An 18,897-nucleotide genomic window follows, 5' to 3' on the forward strand; every position below is an offset into this window, starting at 1 on the left:
TATCTTTCAAATGGCCGAGTTCAATTTGGATTTAGTATCACCAGGCGTGCATAATGAACAGATAATGAAATCTACTTTAATCGTCTGTACTTTTTTATTTTGATCAAACTAATTTCAAATCTAAATGTTGCTGCACGCTAAAAAAAAATAGGGAAGATAAACTAACTGCACTGTCAATATGTCAATAACGCTAAGTGTCGTGGTTTATTATCCCGAATAATAAGAAGAAAAATGCATACAGAAGTATGGCGCTTGAAACCCCATAGAGCCTTTTGGGAAGTGTCGTTCAGAAAAATGCCAACGCTGATCGACAGCGAGCAAAAAAACTACAATTCCCACAGTTAAAAATTTTCAAAATGGTCGCCTCTCGCGAAATAAACATGACCAAATCGAAAAGTAAAATCTATCTAATAACACTTTAACCTATTGCTAAACTAACGTATTGATGATAATATACATTAGAAATGCTGTTGTGACATGGTTATGATGTTTATACTTGAATACGTTTGAAAAAAATAACGATACTTTTGTCAAACAGTCTGGAGAGATTTATTTATGACATGATGTAATTTGCGGTCCGCAGACGGACCGCAGGGCGCAAGAGGTTAAAAGAGAGAAACTAATAACAGAGGACAAACAGGAGAACAGAAGATACATTGCCCCCACAAGCAATTGTCCCAAGAAAGAAAGGTAAAGGTCGGCCCATAAAGATAATGACTGAAGTTAAACAAGCAATCCAATAAAGATACTTAACATGAGTAAACATCTCTAAATTATTCATGGCATATCTGAAGACACTCACATTATCTACGCAAGAAACCCACAACAATAGCTTGAGCCGAAGGAAGCATTTTCCTCCTATGGGAGTGGTATAATCTAATTGCATCTAAAGTAAAAAATAATAATAAATAGACAATTCCAGCATAGATTGTGAGTGTGGATAAAGATGATGTGCCTAATGGTGTCTCTAAGACACATGATTTGTAAAATACAAATGGGAGTGGGGCAAACATAGACCAATGAAAGCAGAACTCCCTGCTGAGTCCAATGTCGCCGCCCGTGAGTCTCTACGACAAACAGTGCATAATATATAAGATACAACAGGGTAGTTCAGTGGAAGTAGTAGTCGGTACAGAGTTCATTGACACCTCCCCCTCTACAACAAACGGTTCAAGAGATACACAAGGGGGAGTGGTTTGTACATGTGGGCGTGGTTTGTGACCAGTGTTGGGCAAGTTACTTAAAAAAAGATCATTGTTACAGTTACTAGTTACTTCTTCCAAAAAGTTACTAAATTTGTTACTCCTTTACAAATTATAAAAGTAACTAGTTACTTCAGAAAGTAACTATTGCGTTACTTTCAAGTTGGCATTTTACCACCTCCACCCCTCTTTAACTCATTGGGCGCCAGACCCGAGTAAAGTTGGGTTATCTCGCCAGCGGTCGAGCGCCATACCCGAGTATAGTCGGATTTTGGCAGTTTTTTCTTTTATTCGATTTTTTTATGCATTACAGGTTCACGGACCTCTGTGTTACCATAGGAAATAATTCTGAGATCCCTAGAGTGCAATACCGGCAGAATCCTGCTAGTTGGCAGTATCGCCCACCCTTTGAAACCTTATTTCACACTGTGTCACATCTAATTTCGTCCGGGCGGAGAATTTTTATCAAGCCAAGTAAATCGCGTCATCCACCATTTTTTTTGCAGAGTTAACTTGTTAAGCTGTAGCCCTATTTTCAGAAATTTCGCCTAAAGGTACATGCCTAAGTAAATGGAAGATTGCTCCACTTCTACAAGGCCAATTTGCATGTTCTTGGTATCTAGGAACATCTGGGGACCTGGGGGTATGTATTTCCAGTGACAGAAATATTGTGTCTGTTACTAGGCTTGAGTAAATTGTAATGAAAAAAAGGAGAATATAAATTATGATTTATTTTTGCATCTGTGCCGGTGAATAACACCATGAAAACACCACAAAAAATCTAAGTAAATGAATAAAGGGAAGATGATTAAACAGAAGGATTTGTAGACAGACCCGGCGCCATGGGCGGGCATTAGGGGGCCGGGCCCGCCCACTGAGTCAGCTGTGCCCACCCTGGTAATTTTTTTTTTTTAATTACATTTTTTTTGGTCAATCAAAGTCGACTATCCAAATCCTTAGCCGGGGACAGCCCTAGTGGGCACTGATGTCAACAACAACACTACTGAAGCTAGCACGGTACTTTGTGAGAATTCGTTTTCTACCCTCAAGAACGTCTTTACAGAACATCGCCTTAGTATGCTTCATTGACGCAAGGCCAATTTAATTCAGTTGGCATTTGAGAAGGACTTAACAAAAAAGTTCAGGAATGAGTGGAGGGGCAGTGTTTTAAGAAGATTTCACTCTGTCCCCAAAAGCTGCTTGCCGCTCTACTAATGATGGTGAGTAGCCTGTGGAGGGATTTTGTTTGCTTTTTTATGCACCTTATTTTTGTCAGTTCAGTTCAGTTTGTCAGTGAATTCAGAAGTGTTGAATAAATGGAGACTTTTCAAAGATATAGAATAGAATAGAATAGAATAGAAATGTATTATCCTGAAGGAAATCTGACACTGCAAATCACTCAACATTTAGACAGAACAAGTCACGAATAAGAATAACAAAACAAATGGCTAAGAATAGAATAAAATGAAATAGAATAAAAATTTAATAAAAAATACAGTAAATAAATACAGTAAAAATATACTGAAGTCTACAGTAGGTGTAATATTGCACAGTGCTGTTTAAAAAGTAAGGGTCCAGGAAGATGGTAACTGTCACTCTGTGCTCAGTGATGCAGTGAGGCACAGTGATGCATTGTATAGTCTGATGGCTGTCGGAATGAAGGACTTCCTGTGCCATTCAGTGCTGCATTTAGGTAGTGTGAGCCTATAACATGCTCCTCCTGTCAGCCAAGTCTGTCTATAGTGGGTGGGAGGGGTTTTCCCTCATGGCCTGGAGCTTAGCAAGGCTCCTCCTCTCCACCACCCTCGCTAGAGTCCAGCTCCACCCCAACCACACTACTGGCCTTCCTGACCATCTTATCCAGCCTGTTTGTGTCAGCTGCTCTCAGTCCGCTGCCCCAGCAGGTCTGTTATATATATATCCGTTCAGTCTGTTTTTGTATAAGTGAATGTTCTTAAGATAGAGAGATGTTTGACTTTTCAATTGCCTCTCTGCTGTTTCGTTCAGCACCGTGGGCAGCGCTAAGCAAGCCACAGCGCCGTTGTCCCAGCTGAAATGTATAAAAGGGAGCCTGTGTTGAAAAACCATTGTGCCCCCCAGGGAAAATATTATGCCCCCCCACTAATTTGTTTCTGCAGCCTGGTCTGTTTGTAGATACAGTAATACATGATAATGTATTTTAATTATAAATTCATATTTGACCTTGAACTTATGGCCAAATCATACATCTATGGATAGGGAAAAGGCTCATCTTTCCAATGGCAGTGTTAAATCTGGATTTAGTCATTTCCTTGCAGTTTTACGATAAAAGAGATATAATTAGCATTTTTCAGATACATTCTTATTGATAGGGTTATGGTCTTTACTCTTGGCTACAAAAAATTTAAATAAAAAACATTAAAATCCAAGGGCCCACATGTGGGCCCTCATGAGGACGATTTGCGATGCCACTTTGCCGACATCTAGCGGCTCGGGGGTGCATTTCTTTTAATACAATATATAGATACAATTAAAGCCCTATTAGTTGCCTGTCGGTTGCCCTTTCAGGTGACAGAATCCATTCAGCGGTCCTCGAGTTTTGATTGATTGATGATTGATATGTGAGGCATACGCCAAAGTACACATTACCACCCCCGACTCCCGGGGCTCTCGCTCGGTCAATCATTTGGCAATCTTGAAAATTCTTGGACAGGTTTGTAGCCAATGAGTGTGGCTTTCCAATGATACCCCACATGGGGATTTAATACGGTCTCTATTGATCGATTTATGATAAAGAATAGCCTTCTGAGGGGACCTTAAGGCTTAACAGGTTTTTAAGCACTATACCAAAAATAAATAACAAATTTGATTGGCTTACCATGAAATTTTACACGACCTCAGCCAATCGTCAGCATTTATGCGCTTTGTCTTGTGGACTGCCCACTAACAAGGAAGAACAGTTAAAAAAAAGATATAGTTGGTAAAAAATGTTGGCAGTAACGGTAACAGCGTTATTAAGATTGGAAGACTAATCAATTAGATTACTTGTTACTGGAAAAAAGTTACGACGTTAGTTTTTTTTTTTTTTTTTTTTGCTTTTTTCCCGGCCCTTTTTTGAGGGCACTCCATCCACCCGATGTGATCCACGGTTGAGATTGTTTCCTGTGATATGTAATTTGAGAGAAGGCCCAACCATTGCCCAGTATTCACATGTTTTCTTGTCTTCCAGTTTAAGAGGATAGTTTTCTTGGTAACAGCTAGAGAAACAAGTAGGGGTTTGGTGTTCTGGACTAATAAATTGATAGCAGTAGTATCCCCAAGTAGGCAGAGGGAGGGAGAGAGAGGAATGCTGCAGCTCATGACCCGGGATAGTGTATTGATGACGGAATTCCAGAAGTCTTGAACAGGTGGGCAGAGCCAGGTGGCATGGAAATAGTTGTCTGGGGTGTTGAGGGTGCAATGGGAGCATACATCTGTGCTTGCAAATCCCATTTGAAACATCCTGTGCTGTGTGATATGTACTCTGTGCCACTAGGTGGCGACCTACTCCTCCTCTATGGTGGTTTAGTTGACGTGTCACTTCCTGGTTCTTATCTGTTATCTCCTCGTGGCTCACGGCCATCTTGTATCATCCTCCTCGTGGCCCCTTTTGCGGCCATCTTGTCTCGCTCATAATGGCTACTCTCTCAAACAAACAAACGCTGCCCTTCCTTCCAAGGCCTAAAAACACAGCTGTTTTTTCCTCTCTTTCCTATCAGGGGACGCTTCTCCCGGACTAAACTCTTGCTTATCGGACATAATACACAGTTTAAGGTAAATTCCCGACCGACTTTCCTCCCGTCAAAACAAATTCCGGCCGTCTTGAGACCACAGCGACCAGTTTAAGGTGGGCCGTCTCAGGCGACAGTCTTGTCATAACAAATTCCGCCATAACAGATTTCAGTCTGGTTCAGCACCCCCCCCTCTCCTCATCTCTCTCATTATGGCTCCTTCTGCCCTATTTTGCTTTCTTTCGTCATCTATGACTGTTTTGGTTCCCTTTCAGATAACACCTTCGATTTTCAAAACAAAACTGTGCCGCTCTGCTCTGTCCCAAAACACACTATTACAGCTGGCATTCTCTGTGTCAAACTAATTACGTTTACGGATACACTATTGTTCGTTTTCTTATTGGCTTGTGAAGTTGTTGAGACTCACTTTATCTTTTCACCGTCAGTTGTTCTGGTCCATGGCGCCGTTTATCTCTCCGGCCTTGCTCGGCTCGCTCGCTGGGTCCATGGCGCTGGCCTTGCTCGCTCCCTGGCTTGGCTCGCGTCCATGGCTACCCCTTCACGCCTCGGCACTGCACACAGTCTACTCCTTTCAAGCAACTTCAAAGCAAGCAATAATCCGGGTCACGGCACCAACTGTTAGATCCTGATCAAACTGGCCAGTATCACGTCTTCGTCTGTTTGGCCCTCCATCCAATTCCTCTGTGTTGTGTCATTTTAATGGTCCTGACGTCTCAGATACTGGCTGGTAAGATCCTTATCTCTCCCTGTTAGTACAATCCGCAAACCATAATAATTCTCCACCTCCGTAAGAATTCGACACTTCGACAACGTGAAATACCTTACAAGGAAAAGCGTGGTTTTATTTGATAAACAGAAACCTCAGCTCAGATGTTAACAGATTGTATTGTCCTTGAAGAGTCTATTCTAATGATCTTTTGGTGTGTTCGTCTATCGTCCTTTTGTTATTCAGTCCAATAGTGTTCAGGCCTGGTCGTCAGCCTAACCCTCCTCGCGTTAGCCGAAGCTAATGATGATGTGGCATTCTTCCCCCCTCCCCCCCCCCCCCCCCCGTCTCAATGAGAGGAGAGAGTGTCTTCTGTGTGATCTCAGTCCTACTCGCTCTTGGTCAGATTCTAGTCTGCCTTACAATTTGTTCTTGCAAGGAATGCAAAACATTCGGCTGGCTGCTAAACATTCTGCTGGCTACTGCCTCTGAACCGCTTCTTCTATCACCGTCTTCCATGCACTTTTCGATCTCACCGTTTTAGCGGTGATCCTCTCCCCCCAATCTATACATCACATACATTGAAAAAGCACCCCAAATCCTTCACCAGGATATGGCATTGGGAGAGAAAGCCATGTCCTGTTCCCATTTTGTGAAGGGGAGATGGAATGTAGTGTCTGCGCTTGCCAGTATTTTGTATATTTTTGAAAATATTTTCTTCTGTGATGTTATTTTATTCATTGCTAATATAATTGGAGGTGCTTCAAGATCATTCTGTGTAGTGTTAATTTTTTATTTCAAAATGTATTTCAGCTGTAGAAATTGGAAGTGTTGGTCTGTCCCAATGCCGTATCCTTCAGTCAAATCTTAAGTGATTAGGCTGTTGTCTGTGAAGATGTGGTGAAGATGAGTAATGCCTTTTTGTTTCCAAGCTGGGAAGTAGATGGGTGATTTGCCGAGTTGAAAGTCAGGGTTGTGCCAGATTGGTGTGTATTTACAGGGGGTTAGTGTGTTACCAGTGATTTTGTTGGCTTTCCACCAGGCTGTCAGAGTTGTGGAAATGACTGTATTCCTAAAACAAGAGTGATGTTTTATGCTTGTGCTAAAGAATGGCAGATCTTGTGGTGAGATTTCCATGCACACGTCCTTCTCAATGTCTTCCCAGGGGTTGTATTGTTGGGTAGGGTGAATCCATTTGTAGATGTATATTAATTGGTTGGCCAGATAATAGTTGAGAAAGTTAGGTGCTTCAAGTCCTCCTTGGTTTTAGTTTTTTTGAAGGGTGGTTAACTTAATTCTTGCTTTTTTATTCTTCCAGTAAAACTTAGTAATGGTGGAGTCCAGGGAGTTGAACCAATTGGTGGTAGGCTGGGTTGGGATCATAGTGAATAGATAATACATTTTTGCGAGAATTTACATTTTGACAGTTGATATTCTACCTATTAGTGAGAGTGGTAAGTTTAGCCATCTTTGTTTGTCGTCTTCTATTGTTTTTAACAGTCGGATGAAATTGAGTTGAAATAACTCTGAAATGTTGATTCCTAGATATCTGATATTCACTAAGGGGAAGGGGAAGGATGGGCTCTGAGCTGCAGGACTCCTATCACCCCCCCACAATGGCAAGATGATTGACTCCGACCAATGTATAGCGTAGTCTGATATTTTAGAGAAGGAGTCTATGAGTTTGGTAGTTGCTTGTTGTGAATTGGTTGGTTCCTGTAGGTATAACAACACATCGTCTGATTTTGTCTGATTGCTGCTGCGAGAGGTTCAATAAGAATGGCAAAAAGAGAGGGGGAGAGTGGACATCCCTGCCTGGTTCCCCTGTGAAGTGTGAAGCTTTGTGATGTTAGTCCGTTAGTAGTAACAGTGGCCCTGGGTGACGTGTATAGTGTTTTAATCCAATGAATAAACGACTCTCCGAAACCAAATTTTTGTAATGGCCGGAATAAAAATGACCAGTTTACTCTATCAAAAGCTTTTTCTGCATCTAGTGAGGTGATTATTACATTGAGGTTTTGTTGTTTGGTTATATTCATTAGATGGAATAATCTGTGCATGTTATTTGACCCGAGGCGTCCTTTAATAAATCCTGTTTGGTCGGGGTGAATTAGGGTGGATATGACTGTTTCCAGTCTGGTGGTTAGCGCTTTAGTTATTATTTTAATATCTGTGTTGATCAGTGAGAGGGGGCGGTAGCTAGAGGGTAGGGTTGGGTCTTTGTCCGGCTTGAGCAGTAGTGAGATGAGTGCTGTGTTCATGTGTGGGGGGATTCTGGTGGTATGTTTTATTTCATTAGCCATCCTTATGAATAGTGGAGATATTGTTGACCAGAAATGTTTGAAGAATTCAGCAGGGAAGCCGTCGGGTCCTGGGGATTTATTGTTGGGCATCTGAAGTAATGCTTTGTGGAATTCAGTTAAGGTTAATGGATTGTCCAGTGATTGTGCATGCTCTTTGGATATTTGGGGAAGACTTATAGCAGTGGTGCCCAAGCAGTCGATCGCGATCGACAGGTAGACCGCGGGCTGATTTCAAGTAGATCTCGATTAATAAAATTAGATTATAAACAAAATAAATAAAAGAAAAACGTTTTTTTCTTTTTTTTGCAAAATCAACTCTGCATCTCCTTGTTAACTACAACAAGCAATGCTGTTTGTTATTTAAGATGAGGTCGGACTCGGCACTGACAGATTTGTGTTCATTATGCTGCTTTTATAAAGCCTCAAATGACGGCTTACAATATACAATTTTGGCTGGTAGCTCTCGGCTAGGTGGTAAATTAAAAAGTTGATCTTGGTTCAAAAAAGGTTGGGCACCCCTGATTTATAGCATCGAGGAAGGCATCCATATCAGCAGGGCTCTACAGTGCGACCAAATTGCTTGGATATGCCCCTAAAAATATGTGTGTGCGAACCGTAAAAATCAATTACGCGCACGGTGTGCGAGTACAGATTACAGCCTCTCTTGTCTTTTTTTTCTCCGCCGCGAGAATCGTTAAAAAACTGCAAGTCCCACATTGCACTCAAGCCAACGGTCCAATCACAGTAGAGTGACGTGACTGGTTTCATGAGAAAGAAAGCAAATGACCAATCGGAAGCTCTCATTTGGCTTGTTTACTTCCTGAAACGCCACCATTGCGATATGCGAGAGTAACTTCTAGTCTTACCAATAGCAATATATTTTAGAACACCTAGATTTAGCGATAACAATAGTAATATAACGTTAATGCAACAAAACGAATGCCTTGCTGTGAGGTTTTGCCTGCTGCTCACCCACTCGCTCTGTTCCTTTAAGATTTTCGGTTAATTAATTGCATTCTCCTCTCCACACGCTTCTTCCTGTAGATGCCTTTTGATTGGTGCTCCCCCAACCACACGCTTGTCAATCTCATCCCGCAGCTGTCACAGCTTGTCATTAAGCATCCCTTTTGCTTTATATACCCGGATTCCCCATTTAGTGTTGTTGGATCGTTCTGATATATTCTCTGCATTTGCCGTTCCTTCCGTCGCCTGCTTTTCCCTGTGCTTTGCCTCCCAGGACTCTCGAGGAGTATTCCGTTTGGACAACCCGTTCCCCGTTACGAAGCGCTCGCCCTGTTTGATCTGCTCGCTTCACGCACAGCGCTCTGGTGAGTTTTTGCAAGACAGTCTTTTGACTCTATCATTTTTCGTGTGTGTAATGCACTGAAGAGATCCTGTTTTTCGTTCAGACTGTCTCTCACCCTTTTTGCCTGTTTTGGATATTCACTTGGATTCATTATTGTTTGGACATTGCTCACTGTGTGTCTCACACCGAAGATTCTGTCACTTGGATTTATTGTTTGGACATTGCTCACTGTGTGTTTCACACCGAAGATTCTGTCACTTGGATTATCTGTTTGGGACAAGTCACTTCACCTGTCACCTGTTCAGTTCCCAACTGTTCACTGAGCTAACCCGCTCTCTCTCTCTCCCTGTTCCGCTACCACCTCGGAGTACTGCCGGGAGGATTCTGCAGAGCGGCTCTGACGTCACGGACAGATTCCTCAAACGTAACCCTCCCCGGAGAAGCTGCAGAGCAGCAACATTCCTCACATGCTTGTTTCCCAGTTAGTTTCTGTTCTCAACCAAGTTCTTTCTGTTACTCTGTAAAATAAACAAGCCCTAGATTTTGGCTAACTCTGAAACTACTCTCTCTGTGCCGTTTGCGTTTGGGGTCGGTGTCAAACCATAACATTACGATCCAACCAATATGACGACCCCAGCCGACACAGAGAGAGTCAGAACAGCACTAGCTGGCCATATCGAGTTAACCAAGGATCACAGTCACCAACTAGAGAGGGCTGCGGCTGCTGTACAGGAACTCAGGGAGCAGGTCCAGCCTATTCAAGGGTCCCTGGCCGCTCTGGCAGGACAACAATCAAGTATTCTCCTCCATCTACACACGCTGAACGACACCGTTAACGCCTTGCTTGTATCCCCACTTCCTTCAGGAACATTGGCAGGAGCATCCCCCGCAGCCCTGGCAGGCCCCGCGCTTCCCGATCCCGCACCTCGGGAACCCCGTCTCTCCGAACCACGGCTGTTTGACGGCAACCCCGAGGATTGTGCCACATTCATCATGCAATGTGAGTTGGTTTTTCGTCATCAACCCAGTCGTTTCACTTCAAGAGGAGCCCAAGTGGCCTATATGACTAACTTGCTCTCAGGCCGGGCAGCCCAGTGGGTCACTTCCTCCTGGGCAATGGAGGCAGACTTCTGTTTCTCCTATCCAGACTTCTTGGCTGAGCTCCGCAGGGTGTTCCACCATCCAGCCCGTGGTCTGGACCCTGGAGCCCGGTTGGGTACCTTCCGGTAGGGCAGCGGCGGGGTTACCGACTACGTGCTGGAGTTCAGACTGGCGGCGGTGGAGAGCGGTTGGAACGACCAAGCACTTCATCTTACCTTCGTGAGGGGGCTCAGTGACGCAGTCAGGGACCAGCTCGCGACCCGGGAGGAACCTGATTCCCTCGAGGACCTGTTCAGCCTCGCCATTCGCATCGACGGACGCCTCCAGGAGAGAAGACGTGAGAGAGCCCGACAAGGACCTCCTGAGGGACTCCGGACCCCCCGTACTCGTGACGTTACTGCTGGTCGCCCTGCCCCCAACACGACTGGTGGTTGCTTCCCCTCCCGTTCGGTTCCCGAGGAGGAACCCATGCAGCTGGGTCTCCCGACAGCTCATCGTGGATCCCGGCCTGATAACGGACTTCCATCGTGCCCATCCGGGCGAGCCGGGTCGGCCTGGTCGCCGGGTGGCTCCCGTGGAGGGGGGGGTACTGTGAGGTTTTGCCCGCTGCTCACCCACTCGCTCTGTTCCTTTAAGATTTTCGGTTAATTAATTGCATTCTCCTCTCCACACGCTTCTTCCTGTAGATGCCTTTTGATTGGTGCTCCCCCAACCACACGCTTGTCAATCTCATCCCGCAGCTGTCACAGCTTGTCATTAAGCATCCCTTTTGCTTTATATACCCGGATTCCCCATTTAGTGTTGTTGGATCGTTCTGATATATTCTCTGCATTTGCCGTTCCTTCCGTCGCCTGCTTTTCCCTGTGCTTTGCCTCCCAGGACTCTCGAGGAGTATTCCGTTTTGACAACCCGTTCCCCGTTACCAAGCGCTCGCCCTGTTTGATCTGCTCGCTTCACGCACAGCGCTCTGGTGAGTTTTTGCAAGACAGTCTTTTGACTCTATCATTTTTCGTGTGTGTAATGCACTGAAGAGATCCTGTTTTTCGTTCAGACTGTCTCTCACCCTTTTTGCCTGTTTTGGATATTCACTTGGATTCATTATTGTTTGGACATTGCTCACTGTGTGTCTCACACCGAAGATTCTGTCACTTGGATTTATTGTTTGGACATTGCTCACTGTGTGTTTCACACCGAAGATTCTGTCACTTGGATTATCTGTTTGGGACAAGTCACTTCACCTGTCACCTGTTCAGTTCCCAACTGTTCACTGAGCTAACCCGCTCTCTCTCTCTCCCTGTTCCGCTACCACCTCGGAGTACTGCCGGGAGGATTCTGCAGAGCGGCTCTGACGTCACGGACAGATTCCTCAAACGTAACCCTCCCGGGAGAAGCTGCAGAGCAGCAACATTCCTCACATGCTTGTTTCCCAGTTTGTTTCTGTTCTCAACCAAGTTATTTCTGTTACTCTGTAAAATAAACAAGCCCTAGATTTTGGCTAACTCTGAAACTACTCTCTCTGTGCCGTTTGCGTTTGGGGTCGGTGTCAAACCATAACACTTGCTTTGTTAATCATAACGTTGATGCAGTAGCGTATGCCGTTGTGTTGACTGTAACGGACATGATAACAACATAACACTGTGTACACATTCAAATTGCGATAATCGATTCTAACATTTTCAAATCGATGCAGTTGAATTTTCCCCTTAGGATCGATGCATTGTTACACTCCTACACCAAAGTAACTGGCCCACTGTGTATGTGTGTACAGCTAACTTGGCTAGCGTTATGAACAGCAGAGGTGGGCAATAGGGTCCAGCTGCAGCGCCGGACGGCCGGAGTGCAAGCGGTGTGACGTAATTGGCAGACTCGACTGTCAATCAATGGTCTACCTGACACGCAAACTCATAAACAATGTTTCTGTACTGGAGGTGTACAGTATTTCAATAGGCAACCCTGAAAGGATTATTTCTCTAGAAGAGCAACACAGCCAAAACATAGGCATTGTATGCATAAAAGGGGCAAAAGCTAAAGTTAAGTGACTGTTACTTTTGTAGCAGTAGTTTGATTTGATAGTTTATTTGATAGGGACAGCACATGTTGATGAACATCAAGTACAAAATACAAAATGTAAACATGCAGGGTTGTAGCAAGAGCTAATTTACACACATGCACGCACAGTACAAATATACATTTATTTAAAAAATTTTTTAATCTTTTACTTGAAATATTTTCACTGTGCTCCTAAATATTTTTGGGTGCTCCTAAATATCTTTGTGTGCTCCTAACTTTTTTCATTTAGGAGCACCTGTGCCCCTAGTGAAAAAGGTTAGCGTAGAGCCCTGCATATCAGCAGTGCTTGGATTAATGTCAGGTGTGTATAATTTACTATAAAATTTTTTAAATGTGTCGTTGATCTCTTGAGGTGTTCTCAGCGTCTTCCCTGCTGAGTCCTTTACTGCAAGTATAATTGATTTTTCTTTGTTTTTTTTAGTTGGTTGGCTAGATATTTTCCATATTTATTGTTGTGTTTAAAGTGGTCCTGTCTTAATCTCTGTATCAAAAATGTAGTTTCTTTTTTGTATTTCATTAAGCTGAAATTGTAATTTCCGTAAATCCCTCAAAATTGATTCGTTAGGGTCATTAACATATGCATTATTTAATTCCTCTATTTTTTGTTTCAGATTATTTTCAAATTGGAGATATTTTTTTTTCTTATGTGATGAATATGATATGATGTTTCCTCTCAATACTGCTTTGGCCGTTTCCCATAGTAACGTGGATGAAATCTCTGGAGAGTCGTTCGTTTCCATCAAGGATGTCCACTCTTTCTTGAAATATGTGTTGAATTCAGGGTTTTCCAGCAGTGATGTGTTGAAGCGCCATCTCTGGGAAGGTGGTTTGGGGTGATTAGTATTTCATCATCATCATCATCATCATCATCATCATCATCATCATCATCATCATCATCATCATCAACTTTTATTTGAATAGGCAGGTTAATTAAGAACAAGTTCTTATTTTCAATAACGGCCTATTTGGGGGTAAAAAGCCCCCTAGGGGAAAGGGGATGGGGGATAAAATCAAATAAATAAAAATAAAACACAAAGGAACATTATTAAAAAGGCAGGACATACATACAGAGCAACAACTGAAATGAACAACAACTGGCGGACAACAGAACAATAGTGGCAGCATGGTGTTAGCACATGGAGAAACATCTACATGAGTGCTCTAGGGAGTTTGTTAAAGTTTCCTTAAACAATCGAATTGAAATAAACGTTTCCATATTTAAGGATATTTGTAGTGTGTTCCAGCTATCAGCTGCTGCGTACTGAAAGGAGGAACGGCCTTGTGAGGAGTTGGCATGGGGGGCGTTTAACAGGATATGTGTGGCTGACCGGGTGTGGTAATTTGGGAGTGGACAAGGGTGGACTAGGCGAGTAAGGTAAGGGGGATTACGGCCTAGAAGTGTTTTATAGACAAAGGCCAGCCAGTGGATGTTGCGTCTAATCTCCAGGGAGGGCCAGTTTACTAGGGAGTATAGCTCGCAGTGGTGGGTCCTGTAGGGGGCATTGGTAGTGAAGCGAATGGCGGAGTGATATAGGATATCTAAGCGCTCTAGATCACCTTTACGGGCCAAGCGGTAGATTACATCGCTAAAATCAAATAGCGGCAGAACAGTCATCTGGACCAGGGTGAGTTTAGCAGATCTAGTGAAGGAGGAACGGTTCCTATACAGAAAGCTAAGCCTTGCTTTGACTTTGGCCTGCAATTTAGTTAGGTGTTCAGAGAAGGAGAGTTTGGTGTCGATCCACACTCCCAGGTATTTATAAGAGGTGACCAGTTCAAGCTTTTTGCCATCGGCGGCTACAATGGTGCCAGTCTGGGAGGTACCCTTGTGGCCGAACCACATAACTTTGGTCTTGCTGGTGTTTAGGACCAGGCAAAGGGCGGAGAAACCAGCTTGGATTTTTAGAAAGCTCTCCTGGAGAGTTTTCAGGACAGCATCCGGGGAGGGACCAGAGGTGTACAGGACTGTGTCATCAGCATAGAGGTGAATTAGGGAGTTTCCAGCGAACTGGCCTATGTTGTTTATATAGATGGAGAAGAGGATTGGAGCTAGTAAGGAGCCTTGGGGGACCCCCTTAGAGATGGATAGGGACTGGGTTAATACAGTAGGTTGTCGGTTTTTATTGACTGAGTGCGATCAGAGAGGTAGTTCTCGAACCATGCTACACTGTGATTAGTGACACCAATGTCTTTCAGCCGCTCCAAAAGCTGTTCATGATCCACAGTGTCAAAGGCCTTGGCCAGATCTATAAAGGCAGCAGCACAGTAGAGTTTGGAGTCAAGGGCATTGAGGACATCATTGAGGACTTTCATTGTAGCAGTCTCACATCCATGCCCTGAGCGGAAGCCAGATTGGTTTTCCGAAAGTATGTTGTAGGTTTCTAGAAAGCTTGTGAGTTGTTTGCAAACTAGTCTCTCTAGCACTTTTGCTATACAGGGTAAAATTGAAATTGGGCGGTAGCAGTTGGGGTCGGTATTGTTTCCTCCTTTGAACAGGGGCCGTACCAAGGCTGCTTTCCAAGCAGAGGGCAGTTCTGCTGTATGCAGGGATAGGTTACATAGATGGGAAATAGGTTCAGCAATGATGGGGGCTGCAGTTCTGTAGAAAAAGGGGTCTAACCCGTCAAGGCCAGGAGGTTTCTTGGGGTCGAGTTTGCTGAGTACTTCTAAAATGTCCTTCTCAGTAAATTCCTGCAGTGCAAAACTGTGATGCGTGGCTGGATTAGGGGCACGAAGGTTGGATGGTGAGGCAGGTGGCACTGTAGGGCTGAGGGGCAAGGGGTTGGATGGTGGGGCAGGGGGTGCCATGGACTCAAACAGGCTCCCAGCTTTAATAAAGTGATTATTAAAGGCCTCTGCCACACGCTCATTTCCAGTAATTACCATATCCCCAGTTACTAGGGAGGTGGGCAGCTGGGAGGATGAGGGTTTGTTCTCCATCTCTTTAACTGTTTTCCAAAACCTGCTTGGGTTTGAGCTACTGAGTCTAAACTGCTCTTGAAAGTAACCAGTCTTGGTTTTGCGGATAGCCTGGGTGCATTTATTTCTTATTTGTCGAAAGGATAACCAGTCTTCATGAGATTTTGACTGACGAGCTTTACGCCAGATGGTGTTTTTGAGGCGAAGTTGTTCTGCTAGGTTGTGGTCGAACCATGGGCTGCATCTGTTTTTGATCCTCATTCTCTTCATAGGGGCATGTTTGTTGACTATTTTGCTGAATGAGTCATTAAAGAGGGACCATGCATTGTCAATATCAGGGATTAGACTTATTCTGTCCCATTTAACATTAGCTAGGTCATGGAGGAAAGCTTGCTCATCAAACTTTTTCAGTAGTCGTCTGTGGGTGATTAAGACAGGCTGTTTAGCTGTACTGCCATTTCGGATGCAGGCAGTGAAACAGTGGTCACTCATATCGCTACAGAAAACACCAGATGTGTATCTATCAGGGTTATTTGTCAGAATGACATCAATAAGTGTGGCCTTTTCTATTATTTCTGGGTTTTTGGTGTTGTATCTGGTGGGCTTGGTGATAATTTGTGTGAGATTGAGGGAGTCCCATTGACGGAGGACTTGGGCACGGGGTTTGAACATGTTCCAGTTTAGGTCACCCATTAGCACAAGCTCCGACTTGGTATAAGGGACCAGGAGGGCGCTGATAGCAGGTAACGCACTAGCAGGGGCAGAGGGGGGGCGGTAGCAGCCAGCAACCGACAGTGTGGAATTTTGGGTCAGCTGGATAGTGAGAATAAGAAGATCGAACTGTTTAGGAACAGATTTCCTGGTGGCGATGGAGCATTGGAGGTGTTCTTTGGTGAAGATAGCAACTCCACCAGATCTAGATGACCTATCTTGTCTAAAGACATTATACCCTGCAATGGCAATGGCAGAATCTGGCACGCTTTTCTTCAACCAAGATTCAGAAATTACCAATACCTGAGGTTCAGAACTGTGTACCCATACCTTTATCTGATCCATTTTGAGCCGTAGGCTTCTAGCATTTACATGTAGGAAACCCATAGCTTTGCGAGAGCAAAAATCAGAGAAGGTCAGATCGTTCAACCCAGCGTTGGTATCAGGACATTGGTCAACAGCACATGAAACAGAGCTTGTGGGGCTAGACACAGGACATGGACCTGGATGAACATGAATATTACCAGACATCATTAATAATAGTAGGATCAAAGTACTTAGAGTGAGGGAAACAGGTGCATGGTCACTGATTGTAATGGGATGGATTTTAGAATCACAGAGGTCTGGTTGGATTGAATTGCTGGTAAGAAAGAAATCAATTCGAGAGAGAGACTTATGGACATGTGAGAAATGTGTATACTCTTTAGAGGAGGGATGGCTTGTGCGCCAGCTGTCGCCAAGACCAAAATCCGTCATATATTGTTTCAGTGTGTCAGTGGAATACCAATATCTTGATTTGCTTGTTCTGTCAATAGTGGGATTAATAACTGTGTTGAAGTCACCTCCAATTATGATAGTTGAGTTGGGGTGATTACTTAGTGCTGAGAAGAAAGAGTGAAAAAAGTGGGGTCATCAGCATTAGGACCGTAAATACTGGCAATGGTCATGTTGTTAATAAAAACAGAGCAGTTGACAATGATGAAACGACCCTCTGGGTCTGAAAATGTGAAATTGTGAGTGAGTGGCAGTCGTTTATTAATTAAAATGGAAACTCCTCTTTGCTTTGAATTATATGTTGCTGAGAAGGTTTGAGGGAAATGTACAGATTTAAATTTTTGATGGTCGGATTCTGCTTGGTTGGTTTCCTGTAATAGACAGATGTCTGCTTCTAGTTCCACTAGGTGGTTCAAGATTTTAATTAATTTAGCCTGTGAGCCAGCCCCTCGAATATTCCATGTTATAAATTTAATAGGAAGCATTTAGTGTTTGTGTGTATATACAGTATGTGTGTATGGTCGTGCACGAGAGTGTGCATATATATGCGCATACAAGAGCCTGTATTTGCATGTGTGTGCATGCATATGGTTGTGTCTGCGCGTTTGGTGTAGATATATTGGGGGGGAGAAGGGAAAGAGGGAGGAACATTTAAAGTTGTTGTTGAACAGGGAGTAGGAGACACTAAGGAAAGGTACAGACAAACAAGACAACAAGCAACATTAAGACAGCACATAACCGGCGCCCATTGCTCCGTTCTATCATTTTGGCAACTTGTCAGCTAGCCATGTGTCCCGTGAAGATAATAATCAATAATGATAACATTATAAAAAGGAGAAAAGAAAGAGAAAAAATATATATAATAATAATAATGGGTATCATTCCCGAAAATGTTTCAAAGATATATTCTGGAAGACTTATCTTGGAACCACTGAGACATAATCTATGACAAGTACACTCTGAGTCCTGAACGTGCTGGAGATATGTCTTAAGTGGCTGAAACGGTCGCAGAAATTATATGATCTGATATCTGCTTGGAGAATGGCATTCTGTCGTAAACTCCAAAGCGCGTTCCCGTTCAGGTCATTTGCATACAAACCACGCCCCCGACAGTCCTTATAAAGCAACTGCTGACGCAGCTGTGTGAAATGGAATGGCGGAAGTGCTTTGAGAGCCGCGTGATTACAAAACCTAGCGTCAGTCAGTGCCAATCAGAGAGCGTCTCAGAGAAATGCGGCTAGGTTTCATAATCACGCTTGCGCCCATCAAAACTAGATTAGATTAATGTATTGGCATATACATTTCGCGGTACACACCTGCCGCAGCGCGCGCGCAAACACACACGCGCGCTCAGTACTGTATATCAATGAATGAATGACATATAATATATATAGCCTACGGGCCGGCGGGCGTAATGAATGAACGCAGTATGGCTTATTATTCCATAATTAAGCCTATAGGCTACCGTTCATTCATAGGCGTACACAATACTTGTTATGGAATATTAATGCAGTCTATTTCCACCGATTAGCTTTAGTTCTTATTTATTTATCCACTGTCATTTCAGTGTTGGTGTATAGGCTATATAGTGTATTTCAATATAAGTTTAATTGATTAATGATATATTCGAAGGTATGCAGGTTTATAGCTATATCAACCCCCTCCAATGTACAGTAAATGACCAAGTATGGTTTTGTCAATATTCCAATGTACAGTTTTGCTTGTACAGTGTAAGTCTACCACCCCTCCTACCCAACCTCCTCCAACAGTTTCTACGTCAAATGTACTCTCTTTTCTGGACTCTTTTTGTATCACAAACAGTACTGTATTTGCAAATCTGGTATGTCATAAATGTATAGATGTAGCAGTACTGTCTATCTGTGTCGTGTGTGTCATATATGTTATGATGAATTGAAAATGGGGGACCCTGATGTAAACAAGACACAATTCTTTCTCTGGTCTGCATCCCCTTATGTAATTGAGCTGTACTGTACTGTACCCATTCTGCAATCTGTTAATAAAGTTTTCAATCAAT

The sequence above is a fragment of the Notolepis coatsorum genome (genome assembly GCF_963971535.1).
Source record: "Notolepis coatsorum genome assembly, chromosome: 7".
Lineage (NCBI taxonomy): Eukaryota > Metazoa > Chordata > Actinopteri > Aulopiformes > Paralepididae > Notolepis > Notolepis coatsorum.